The sequence below is a fragment of the Rhinopithecus roxellana genome, chromosome 19 (assembly GCF_007565055.1).
Source record: "Rhinopithecus roxellana isolate Shanxi Qingling chromosome 19, ASM756505v1, whole genome shotgun sequence".
Taxonomy (NCBI): Eukaryota; Metazoa; Chordata; class Mammalia; order Primates; family Cercopithecidae; genus Rhinopithecus; species Rhinopithecus roxellana.
Window position 1 is genome coordinate 1512741 of NC_044567.1, and position 12092 is coordinate 1524832.

Here is a 12092-nt window from a genome sequence, read left to right on the forward strand (position 1 = left end):
ATCACACCACAACCTGTGGGACTACAGCTTGTGACTTCAGAGAAGTCCGACAGCAGCTGAGGCTGACAAATAGAATGGTGGTTACAAAATACTGAGAAAATATATATGTGCTTCGCTTCCTTGACTTTCTGCAGCAGACATTATCCCCTGCCCGCCTAATGCAGATATCTGTATCTACCTATGGGTTTGAGGGGAGGAAAAGACGGAGGGCAGGTTAGGATTGTGGATAGAAATTCAAAGAGAAGTAAGTTAATGTTCTACTTCTGACATTCAAAATAGGATTTTGCAGTATGCTTGAAATACAGGCATTGTAAAGAAAGGCCTCCCTGAATGCCCTCCTCAAGTATGCACATGTGAAAATGGAGAAAAACCATTTCTTTCATGTTACCACAAGTGTATTAAAAATCGTATGTATAGCTATAACAACGCACAGAACTACTTCAGATATAATGTGAAGTTTAAAAATGGACAGAAACGGTTCACTAAATAGAATCACAGTGCTGTAAAAATTCAAACCGATGCATGCATGCACACGCACGCACACACACACACACACACACACAGATAGAAAAAAAGCACACCAACATATCAAAGACAAATGTCTTTGCATAGTAGGAACATCAGTGCTATTTATTCTGTCTTTTCAGCTTTTCTATATTTTCCAAGTGTTTTTTTCCGTATGAATATGTAATTTGTTTCATATAAATAGGTAAAATAAATGCCTAATGGGCCGGGCGCGGTGGCTCAAGCCTGTAATCCCAGCACTTTGGGAGGCCGAGACGGGCGGATCACGAGGTCAGGAGATCAAGACCATCCTGGCTAACACAATGAAACCCCGTCTCTACTAAAAATACAAAAACTAGCCGGGCGAGGTGGCGGGCGCCTGTAGTCCCAGCTACTCGGGAGGCTGAGGCGGGAGAATGGCGCAAACCCGGGAGGCGGAGCTTGCAGTGAGCTGAGATCCGGCCACTGCACTCCAGTCCCGGCGACAGAGCAAGACACCGCCTCAAAAAAAATAAAAATAAATAAATAAATAAATAAATGCGTAATGGAAAAAATTATGAAAATACAAAGACAATGCAAATCACGATTTTCCTAACAAGCCACTCTCTGGATCAACAGATTGCAACCCTGGGTACGTGCTGGAATCGGGGGTAGGGGAACGAGGAGGAGAGCATTAAGACAAATAGCTAATGCACATGGGGCTTAAAACCCAGACGATGGGTTGACAGGTGCAGCAAACCACCATGGCACATGTATACCTACGTAACAAACCTGCATGTTCTGCACATGTATCCTGAAACTTAAAGTAAAAAATTTTTTTAAATGCAGACCCTCAGACTCAACTCCAGAGATTCTGATTCAATTGGCTGGGGTCCAGGCTTAGGCAGGTATATTTTTAAAACACTCTCTAGTGATTCTAATGTGCCACTAGAAATGATAACCACTGCCTTAGCGTAAATGGAGGAGCAGCCTAAGCTCAGTTTATTCAGGTGGCTTCAATGAATACCTCTTAGGCACTCAGCTCTACCCACTATTTATATTCAGGGCTTCAGCTCTCTTCCTCGGAAAAGTGGAGTCTAGCTCCACTTCCCTCCCTCTCACCTGAGACCTCAAACCTAAGTATGCATCCACATAGCCAGGAGGGCTTAAAACAGGTGCCGGGTCCCACTCCCAGAGTTTCTGATTCAGAAGACCCAGGATAGGGCTCAAGAGTCCTATCAAAGTCCCCTGGCGATGCGAATGCCACTGTTTTGTGAACCACACTCTGAGAAGTGGTGTCTTCGCGCATCAGGAACAGGAGAATTTTGTCACTGTTTCCCTCACACCCTCCCTTCTGGAATAAGTTACCTCCTTCTTCAGGGCACACAGCTTTCCAGGAGGAGCATTCTTGCTGTAAAATACTGTCACCACAACCCTTACTTTTATAGAATAGAATTATTAGGCCAGGTGCAGTGGTTCATGTCTATAACTGCAGCACTTTGGGAGGCTGAGGCGGGTGGATCACGGGGTCAGGCATTCGAGACCAGCCTGACCAACATGGTGAAACCCAGTCTCTACTAAAAAAAAAATACAAAAATTAGCCAGGTGTGGTGGCACACATCTGTAATCCCAGCTACCTAGGAGGCTGAGGCAGGAGAACCGCTTGAAACCAGGAGGCGGAGGTTGCAGTGAGCTGAGATTGCGCCACTGTACTCCAGCCTGGGCAACAGAGTGAGGCTCCAACTCAGAAAAAAGAAAGAAAAGAACAGAATTATTAGAACTGAACTACGGCTTCTATCCATCTCCTAGGCCATGTGACAACTCCAGAAACTGAACTCCACTATCTGGAGAAATACGTCTTCATCAGGGGAAGAAGAAGGGGGAGGTCAAAGGTGTGTGGAAGGGTTTGTTACCAGCCCTGGGGAGAGTTGGGACCCTTTTGTAACTCCATCACTTCCTCCCCACCCCACCCACTAACAGAAGAGTAAGAAAAAGAAGAAACGACTCAGAACCCTCATAAATTTGGCCCGCATTAATTCAGAACCTGTGATACATCCTGTAGAATTTGGACTGATGTTTGTGCTTCTTATAAATAACATCTTTGATAAGTAAATCGATACTGAGGAAGATGGAACATAAAACTACGCCTGTGTCACTTACAAATCACTCTTATCTGTCAGGTGGAATAAGGTCCCTCAGGGCTATGCCTTGCTCTGGGGCTCGGGATGATGCTCATTAGAAAGGAACTGAAGTTTCTGGATCACCAACTATGCACCAGGCAGAGAAACAGAGCCTCTGCAAACATAGCGTTTTTTCTTTTGACATAATAATAGCTAACATTGTATATAGCATTTTGTAGTTTACAAAGATCTTTCACATATACACGTTACTTAAAATTGTAGTCAGTGCTGTGCGGTAAGTTGTTTATTATTATTATTCTCCTATTTTCTTGATGGAAAAATAGAGGCCCTTGCATCCAAGTCTTCTGACTCCAAATCTCATGCTCAATCCAGTGTGCACACCTAGCTTCATTTACTCCTCTCAAGAACCTCATGAAAAATGGTCACTTTCCCAAGTTCATGGAGCTAAGTGGTGGTAGATTCTGGTTTCCAACCAGGTCTAGCTGCCTTCAAAGTCCACCATCTTTCTACACTCTCACACTGACCACCTCACCACTGTGGCCTGAACAAATCACCTGTGACCCTTCTCTAGGACAGTGACCAAGGCACAGTAGAAATGTTAGGTCTGGAGAATTCCACTTGGTGACACCCAGGTTCATAGAAGCTGAAGCTTAGAAGTACTGAGATTTCGAGTCAGGGGAAAAATAAAAGATGCTGGGGCATAATGAGGCAGCACCAAGAACTTTTGAAAGGAATAAAGAATTCTTTGGTCAAATCCGTTTGAAAATGTTGAGTTTAATGAAAAGCTACATAAAAACCAAGTCTAGGGACTTCTCACAAGGCAGTGATCACTGAACTGTCTACGGAGCCTTTATGTGTTTCAAAGCCATCCTTTGGGACACTTTTCGGGAAAGCTGCTCATGAGGCTGAGGTGGAAAAAGCACAATGACAGTTTCAGCTTTCGTTTGAGCTGTGGTTCTCAAAGTTACGTGTGCACCACACTCTCCTGGATGGCACAGATCACTGGGTCCCAGCTCCAGAATCCCAGATTTAGTAGGTCAGAGGAGAGGCCTGACAATTTCCATTCCTAACAAGTTCCCAGATGATGCTGATAACGCTCTTAGGTCCAAGGACAACCCTTCATGAACCACTATGTTTGGACCAGTGACAGGTCAGTCTTCCACCGGACCCAGGGTCAAGGTCTAGAATGATCTGCATTCTCTGAAGCCTCCAAAGTTTAATATGAACAAAGGCAGCATGAAGGGAAGAAGGGCTGGTTAAAAGTGAAGCCCCGGGCCAGGCGCGGTGGCTCACACCTGTAATCCCAGCACTTTGGGAGGTCGAGGCAGGTGGATCATGAGGTCAGTAGATTGGGAGCATCCTGGCTAACATGGTGAAACCCCAACTTTACTAAAAATGCAAAAACTGAGCCAAGTGTGGTGGCATGCGCCTGTAGTCCCAGCTACTCGACAGAGTGAGACTTCATCTCAAGAAAAACAAAAAATGAAGCCCTAGGTAGGCAAAGAGAAGAGAGGGGAGTCAGTGCCTCTTCTTTTCCTTGGTGATGCATAAAGTCAATGGGTTGATGATAGGAACTCATGATTATATGAGTAGGTATCACAGGATTTGTTAGCTGTAACACAAAGAACCTCCCCTTCCCGTGTCCTGCCGTCTCTGCCCATCTGCCGCTTATCAGGGTAAGAGGACAAAAGAGGGCAAACTGTGACCAAATTGCAATTCAAGAGAAACAACCATGTATATCCAGCAGAGCTCTGAACAGAAGTAAGCCAAAGTTCCGTGACGCATGAGCAGTTCCATTCACAGGACGGGCAGACACACAGTCCACAGCCAGCGACAAGGGTGGTTTCCGGTTTCAGAGGATGCCTTCCACCACGTGCTGAACCGAATGGTGCAAATCGGCATCCTGGTGATGTCTATACCTCTAGTTCTGCCACTGCCCCCTCACCTTCACCACTGACAACCCTCCCTACAGCAACAAAGATTTCATTTTAGCTCAGTCACTGCCCAGGCTGCCTCGACCTCCCATCAGAACTCCATGCCTTTCCCAAATCTCAGCAGAATTCAGAAGTCCTAGAGACAGCACCAAAGGACAACTGTCCCCAGGCAGGATGCAGATTCAAGCTAAAGAGAGGACCATGGCTGGGTTCCTGGAGTGTGTGATGCAGCTGTCTCTGATAAGAAAGCAAGCGGAGGGAAAGCTTCTCTGTGAAAGAGATTTGGTGCAAGGAAAGGAGGGAAAAAATGAGATAATATCCAAATGGTGATCTCTGTAAGACTTAACAGAATTTTGCATCTGTGAGATTAGGCCAACAGCTATGAGGGGGAAACAAACTGATCAGGACAGTTTGCCTGGGGTTGCAGATCTGGACTAGAGAACAGATACAGAAGGAAACTGATAAAGCAGAGTCCAATGAGAGAAAGGCACTGGGTACTCGGAGGGGAAAGACAAAGAGATAAAAACTGTGGGAGAAAAGACGGCACAGAGGACAACTTTAGGAGTCATATCTATTTAAAATAACACTCCCAGAGGAGAGACAGAAGAGAGAGTTCAGAAGCAGTAATTAAAAGTTAATAGTTTTTCTTTTTTTCTGAACAGATGGAAGACTTTGGTCTTTAGATCAAAAGAAAGAATCAAGTACCAGACTATGCATTAAAAGGGACCGATATCTAGATATACCCTGGTGAAATGCCATTTTAAAAAATAAAGGAGAAAACTCAAGCCAGCATCATACAACACAAAACCTACAGAAAGTGCAGCAATGTTTTTAAGAATTTTGAGCCTTTCATTTTTGTAGAGGCGGGACAGTGTACTGGTGGAGGGACACTCTATCTGGAAATGATTGACAAGATTCAAACCTCTGTGTGTCTGTGTCCTCAAATGCAAAAGGAAAACAATGATGATGCCCATTTCATAGGGTCTTTGAGAAGGTTAAATGAGTTAATATATACAATACATATTATATATGTTACATTTAATATGAATTATATATGCTATATGTTACATGAATACAGAAAGCATTTAGAATAGTACTATTAGTATTATTTAAGTACTACTATTACTGCTATTTAAGTACTAGCATTAAGTATTTAGTGTTAAGTGCTAGTACTATTTAAGTACTAGTGGTATTATTTGAGATAAGAGCTTACTATTATTTTTGAATGAAGATGTTTTGATTCCATTCCTCTAACTAAAAATTCACTGAAAATAGGCCGGGTGTGGTGGCTCACACCTGTAATCCCAGCACTTTGGGAGGCTGACGCGGGTGGATCACGAGGTCAGGAGATCGAGGCCATCCTGGCTAACACGGTGAAACCCTGTCTCTACTAAAAAATACAAAAAATTAGCCAGGCGTGGTGGCGGGTGCCTGTAGTCCCAGTCACTGGGGAGGCTGAGGCAGGAGAATGGTGTGAACCCGGGAGGCGGAGCTTGCAGTGAGCCGAGATTGCGCCACTGCACTCCAGCCTGGGCGACAGAGCAAGACTCCATCTCCAAAAAAAAAAAAAAAAAAAAAAATTCACTGAAAATAAAAGAAGGGAGAACAGAAAAACTTTCTTCAGAAAAAAGTCCAGACTTTTCACTAAATAGGGGAAAAATATAGAAACATACACATACATGCAAATATACACAAAAACACACACAGAAATCAAGTCGAGGACTAAGAACTTAAATACAAAAAAAAATCAAACATTAAAAATTGTCAGATAAGAATCAGAGGGAATATGTTAATGATCTCAGAGGAAGAATTTTTAAACAAGACTCAAAGTCAAAAACTAGAGAGAAAACAAAAAAAATTTAAACTGTGATACATCAAAAGCAATCATGAAACTACAAGTCAAAGACAAAAAAAGTATATTTACATTACTTTCTAGAGCATGTAAATAACTTCACATTAATAAGAAAGTAAACAACCCAATAAAAAAAAACAGGGAAAAGAAATGCATAGGCGACTCAAAGGAGAGAAAACCCGAAGGGCGAATACACATAAAGTAGTGTTCAATCTCACAAGTAATCAGGGAAATTCAAATTAAAACCATAATGAAGTATCATTTCACACTCAATAGACTAGCAAACATTAAAATGCCTGAGCCTACCGACATGAATAAGCAGAAACAGGAACTCATGTACCCTTCTGGTGGGGTATAAATCGGTTCAACTGCTTTGAAAAGAACTTTGGCAATGACTAATAAAGTTCAATGTGGATATAGCAGGAAACTGGCCATTCTACTTCTAGGTATATACCCTAGATAAAACCTCACACGTGCATAAGGAGATAGGCACCAGCATGTTCACTGCAATACAGTTTGTAATAGAGACAAATTAGGAAAAATTTGTCTTCCCAGCCAGAGAAAAGTCATAAATAGTGGTGTACTCACACAATGTACTCCTATGCAGTACAAATGAAATGTAATGAAATTAAATGAACCAGAGCTCTAAATATCAGCATGGATGGTTCTCAGTCATAATGATGAATGCACAAAGCAAACAAAAAAACAGGATGACATGACACAGAGTTTTAAAATATGCAACACAACACATTATATTGTTTAACGATGCATGCATATGTAGTATTATACAGATACAAAGAAATTCATTGAAATGATAGAGATTTTAATATAACAGATAATTCTGTAGGTAAGAAGAAAAATGTAACTGAGAAAAAAAGTATAAAAAGTACTTCTCTGTTTCCTTTCTTATGCTGGGTAGCTGGAGACTAGATTGACAATTAAACAATTTTTTGTTTTGTTTGTTTATAATCTAGATAAATGATGGATGGATAGATGGATAGATAGATGGACAGACTGATTGGTGGCTTTTGGTTAAGTGGCTGTTACCTGAGGGTTTTATTCATTGCCAAACTATCCTTTAAGAATAAAGGCCACAGGCCGGGAGCGGTGGCTCACGCCTGTAGTCCCAGCACTTTGGGAGGCCGAGGCGGGAGGATCACGAGGTCAGGAGATCGAGACCATCCTGGCTAACACAGTGAAATGCCATCTCTACTAAAACTATAAATAATTAGCCGGGCGTGGTGGCGGGCGCCTGTAGTCCCAGCTACTCAGGAGGCTGAGGCAGAAGAATGGCATGAACCTGGGAGGCAGAGCTTGCAGTGAGCCAAGATTGTGCCACTGCACTCCAGCCTGGGCGACAAAGTGAGACTCCATCTCAAAAAAAAAAAAAAAAAAAAAAAATGATAATAATAAATAGTAAAAATTAAAAAAAAAAAAAGAGTAAAGGCCACAAAGAGTGTCCATTTTTAAGAACTCAGGGACCAAAATACCTACAAGTCATCACTGAGGGGAGAATACAAAAAGACTTGATGACAAAATCCGCCAAGAAAGAAATAAAACTCTAGAATTTCTAAAAACATGAATGTATTTATCTGTAATCTTCAAGCAGTACACAAATCCCAAATTCATTAAGAAAAGATTGGCAAACTAGATTACACATTTTTAAGCATTTAACGAGTTATCTTTATTGACGGAAATAAAGTTAAATGATACTGGAGTTGCCCCAGAAAATCGGGTGTGCAAACAGGGTAATAAAAGTACACTGTGGTCATGAAATAAAACCGAAAGTAGCTTGAGGGGTGGGGGAGCAATTCTCCATCTTTAGAGCCTGCTTGAAATGCATTATGTGCCCACAGAACAGGCACAGAGCTGGCCTCTGACAAGCTGAGACGGAGCTTGAATGGTACTTCTGTATAGCCGTGCACGGCTGAAACTCTCTACGGAAAAATATACCACAGATAAAAGATAAAACACACACTATACCCCAGGGACATATTTTCAGTACATGAGATAAAGTCATTTTCCCTTTGTTTACAAAAAACTCCATCATGTCAGTAATAAAAAGACACACAGTACAAATAATAACTAGAAAAAATACACCAAAACTGAAAAAAAAAAAAAAAAACCCAATAGGTAGTACCCCACTACACATAGAAAGAAAATGTTTTAAAAGGCTAATGGATATATAAAAATATGATTAACCTTAACTCTCAATTAAGAAATGCAAATCAAAACCACAATGAGATACCATCTCACACCAGTTAGAATGGGAATCATTAAAAAATCAGGAAACAACAGGTGCTGGAGAGGATGTGGAGAAACAGGAACACATTTACACTGTTGGTGGGACTGTAAACTAGTTCAACCATTGTGGAAAACAGTGTGGCGATTCCTCAAGGATCTAGAACTAGAAATACCATTTGACCCAGCCATCCCATTACTGGGTATATACCCAAAGGATTATAAATCATGCTGCTATAAAGACACATGCACACGTATGTTTATTGCAGCACTATTCACAACAGCAAAGACTTGGAATCAAGCCAAATGTCCATCAGTGACAGACTGGATTAAGAAAATGTGGCACATATACACCATGGAATACTATGCAGCCATAAAAAAGGATGAATTTGTGTCCTTTGTAAGGACATGGATGCAGCTGGAAACCATCATTCTCAGTAAACTATCACAAGAACAGAAAACCAAACACTGCATGTTCTCACTCATAGGTGGGAATTGAACAATGAGATCACTTGGACACAGGAAGGGGAACATCACACACCGGGGCCTATTGTGGGGAAGGCGGAGGGGGGAGGGATAGCATTAGGAGATATACCTAATGTAAATGATGAGTTAATGGGTGCAGCACACCAACATGGCACATGTATACCTATGTAACAAACCTGCACGTTGTGCACATGTACCCTAGAACTTAAACTATAAAAAAAAACAAAAAACAAAACAAAAAAACTGCCAAGGTCATCAGGGAAAGCCTGAGAAGCAGTCACAGCCAAGAGAGGCTTAAGGAAACCTGACAACTAAATGTAATGTGGTATTCCTGAATATCATTTTGGAACAGAAAAGGGGTATTAGGTAAAAGCTAAGGAAATCTGAATAAACTACAGACTTTAGTTCATAAAAAAAAAAAAGAAAGAAAGAAAACAGAAAGCAAAATGTAAGATACCTTTTTAGGAAACCAATCTGTTTGGCAAAACCAAAGAATTTGATGATACCCAGTGCCAGGAGAATGGGCACCTCATTCCCGCTGGTGGGAGTAAAAATCAGTAGTGCCAATTTGAAGGGCATGCCTTTGACTGATTTTCCTGCTGCTAGAAATTTACCTTACATACATGTCCTCAAAATTTTCCATAATATCTCGACCAGGCTAGACAGTACAGGATTGACTGCAAATAGTTTCTGCCAGTGAGGGACTTAATATTAACTGGAATTCAACACACATGATGGAATACTATGCAGCTGCTAAAAAGGAGGAGGCAGAGCTGTATGTGCTGATGTGAGAAAGTTTCCAAGATACAGAAAGTTGAAAAAACAACACTAAAAAAGTAAGACCCAGAGCAACACTTAGGTATGACCTCTTTTATATAAATAACAATAAAAAGAATACATACAAAGAAAATATCTATAGGTCCATTCCAGGTACGATGATTTATACAAGCAATAATTTTTTTCTGGAAATAATCATGAACGCAATCTATTAAAACTTTCTTTCCTTGGAGGAGAGGGATGAGGCTGATGGGAGGGAGGCATTTGCCTTTGATTTTTATTATTTTCTTTAATGCTCGAATATTCTAAGCATGTGTTATTTTAATTTTTGTAATATTTAGAGTTTATCTGGGATTATAAAGTGAGCTCATGCACCATTTTTTTGTTGTTTTTCTCTTCGTACTTTACGTTTTAATTTGAAAACAACCACCAAAAAATCCTATTAACATTATTTTATATAAAGAAGTACAAGGGCCAGGAAGCGAGAGGGGCCACTTTTCCATGTGTAAATGACAAGGCATTTATCAAACACAGGTATTAATATCTAACCTCGCAGGAGGGCGGTGAGGATTAAATGAGATTCTGTGTATAAAGTGCTTCTTCTAATACTCTGCACAAATAAGCCCTCAATAAATGGGCGCTGCTCTTTGCATGAAGACCACAGTTTTCCTCTTTCCCATGTACCTCCCTGGGGTCCTCTTACCCTGCATGTGCCTCAAGCTGACCTCAGGCCAGAAGGAGTCAAGGGAAAAGGGAGCTGGAGAGAATCCGGGGTTTGCTCTCTGGCCTGAGGGCTGCTTCCCTGAGGGAGCCCCAGGGCTCCTTCCAGTTCCCAAGAACACACAACCCTGACTATACAATGAGAAGGGGGCTAGGAGCCAGGAGACCTGTATTCCTCTCTGCAGTGACTTTTTGCTGAACTAATAAAGCAGCTTCTGAGCTCGCTCTTACCGAGGTAAACTGGGGCAGGCCAGGTCTAACTGGAGATTGCACTGACAATAACTAGTGCAAAAATCTCCAGAGAGCAGCAACTGGGGCTGTGTTATTTCATGTGACAATTCTCGTGCTTGCTCACACAAGCTCATGAAGACTGTGTCCTCCAGAGCCTGTGCAGAGTTAGGAAAGCTGTTGGCAAATACTCTGGGCACCCCAAAGATCTCCTCTCTGGTTGTCTTCCCTCTTCTTACACGGCTGCTGGGGGAAACAAAGGGGACTATCACCAAGTGCCTAGCCCACCTGGTGAATGCGAGGTGTCCATAGATGGGAAGGCTCAGGATAAACCACCCCAGCTTGTCAGAACCATTCAGGGACCACCTTGCCCAACACTCTCACTGGACTAAAGACGTATAAACCCAAAGAGTGAGAAGTGGCATTCTCAGGTCACAAAGGAAGAGAGTCTCGGAAACAGAAACCCACATTCTTGACTTCCAAGATGGTGCTTTCATCCTATCATCTGCCCTAAGAGAAAGCAGAAGATCTCATCAGATACAGAAGCATGAGGGGCACAGGCCAGATGGGGTGGGGACTAAGAACCTAGAATGCAGCTTGATAGCCATCCAGTGAGTGGGTGAATCCTCCCGAAAGCAGTTCATGAGCAAACCTCTTTCAATTCAAACAAATGTCCCCCAAATCATCGTTTTGTCAGTTTGGATTTTGTTTTTAAACTGGTGCTTTGTTTTGAAACTCAAAGAAACAAACAAAAATATAAATATGTGATCCATGGACATCTCCAGCTGAGGCCAAGAGCAAAGAAGGGGAGGGTCAAGGGCAAACTGCAGGTCAACTCACGCACTGCAATGGAGGAGCTCCACTATGGGGTCTCCTGTATATTATATAGGCTTTCAGGTGAGATATTTTTATCTTAAAAAAGTTACATGGCTTAAAAATACAGTGTTTGAAAACCATACCTCTCATGTATGCTAACTATTTACCACAGGGATGAGGGAGAGGAGTGCTTAGTGGTTATGATCTTCAGAGGTTTTAGGGACCTGCCATCGAGATAAAGTCAGAGAATGTTGCAACAGAAGCAGTCTTCAAGGTCACCTTCTCTCGCCCCTCTATTTGCTGATGAGGAACCTGGAGCCAGGGAGGGATAGCCAACAGTCCAAGGTCTTGGAGGTGTTGACTGTTAAGTGGGGACTAAAGTCAGTGTTTCTGATTTCCCAGCCCTGGGCACTT

General features: G+C 42.0%; 1 protein-coding gene across 3 annotated transcripts in view; it reads right to left on the reverse strand.

Moving 5' to 3' along the window:
* The window catches only part of SHISA6 (shisa family member 6), a 329458-nt gene that overhangs the window by 184086 nt on the left and 133280 nt on the right, over positions 1-12092 (reverse strand). The window lies entirely within an intron of this gene.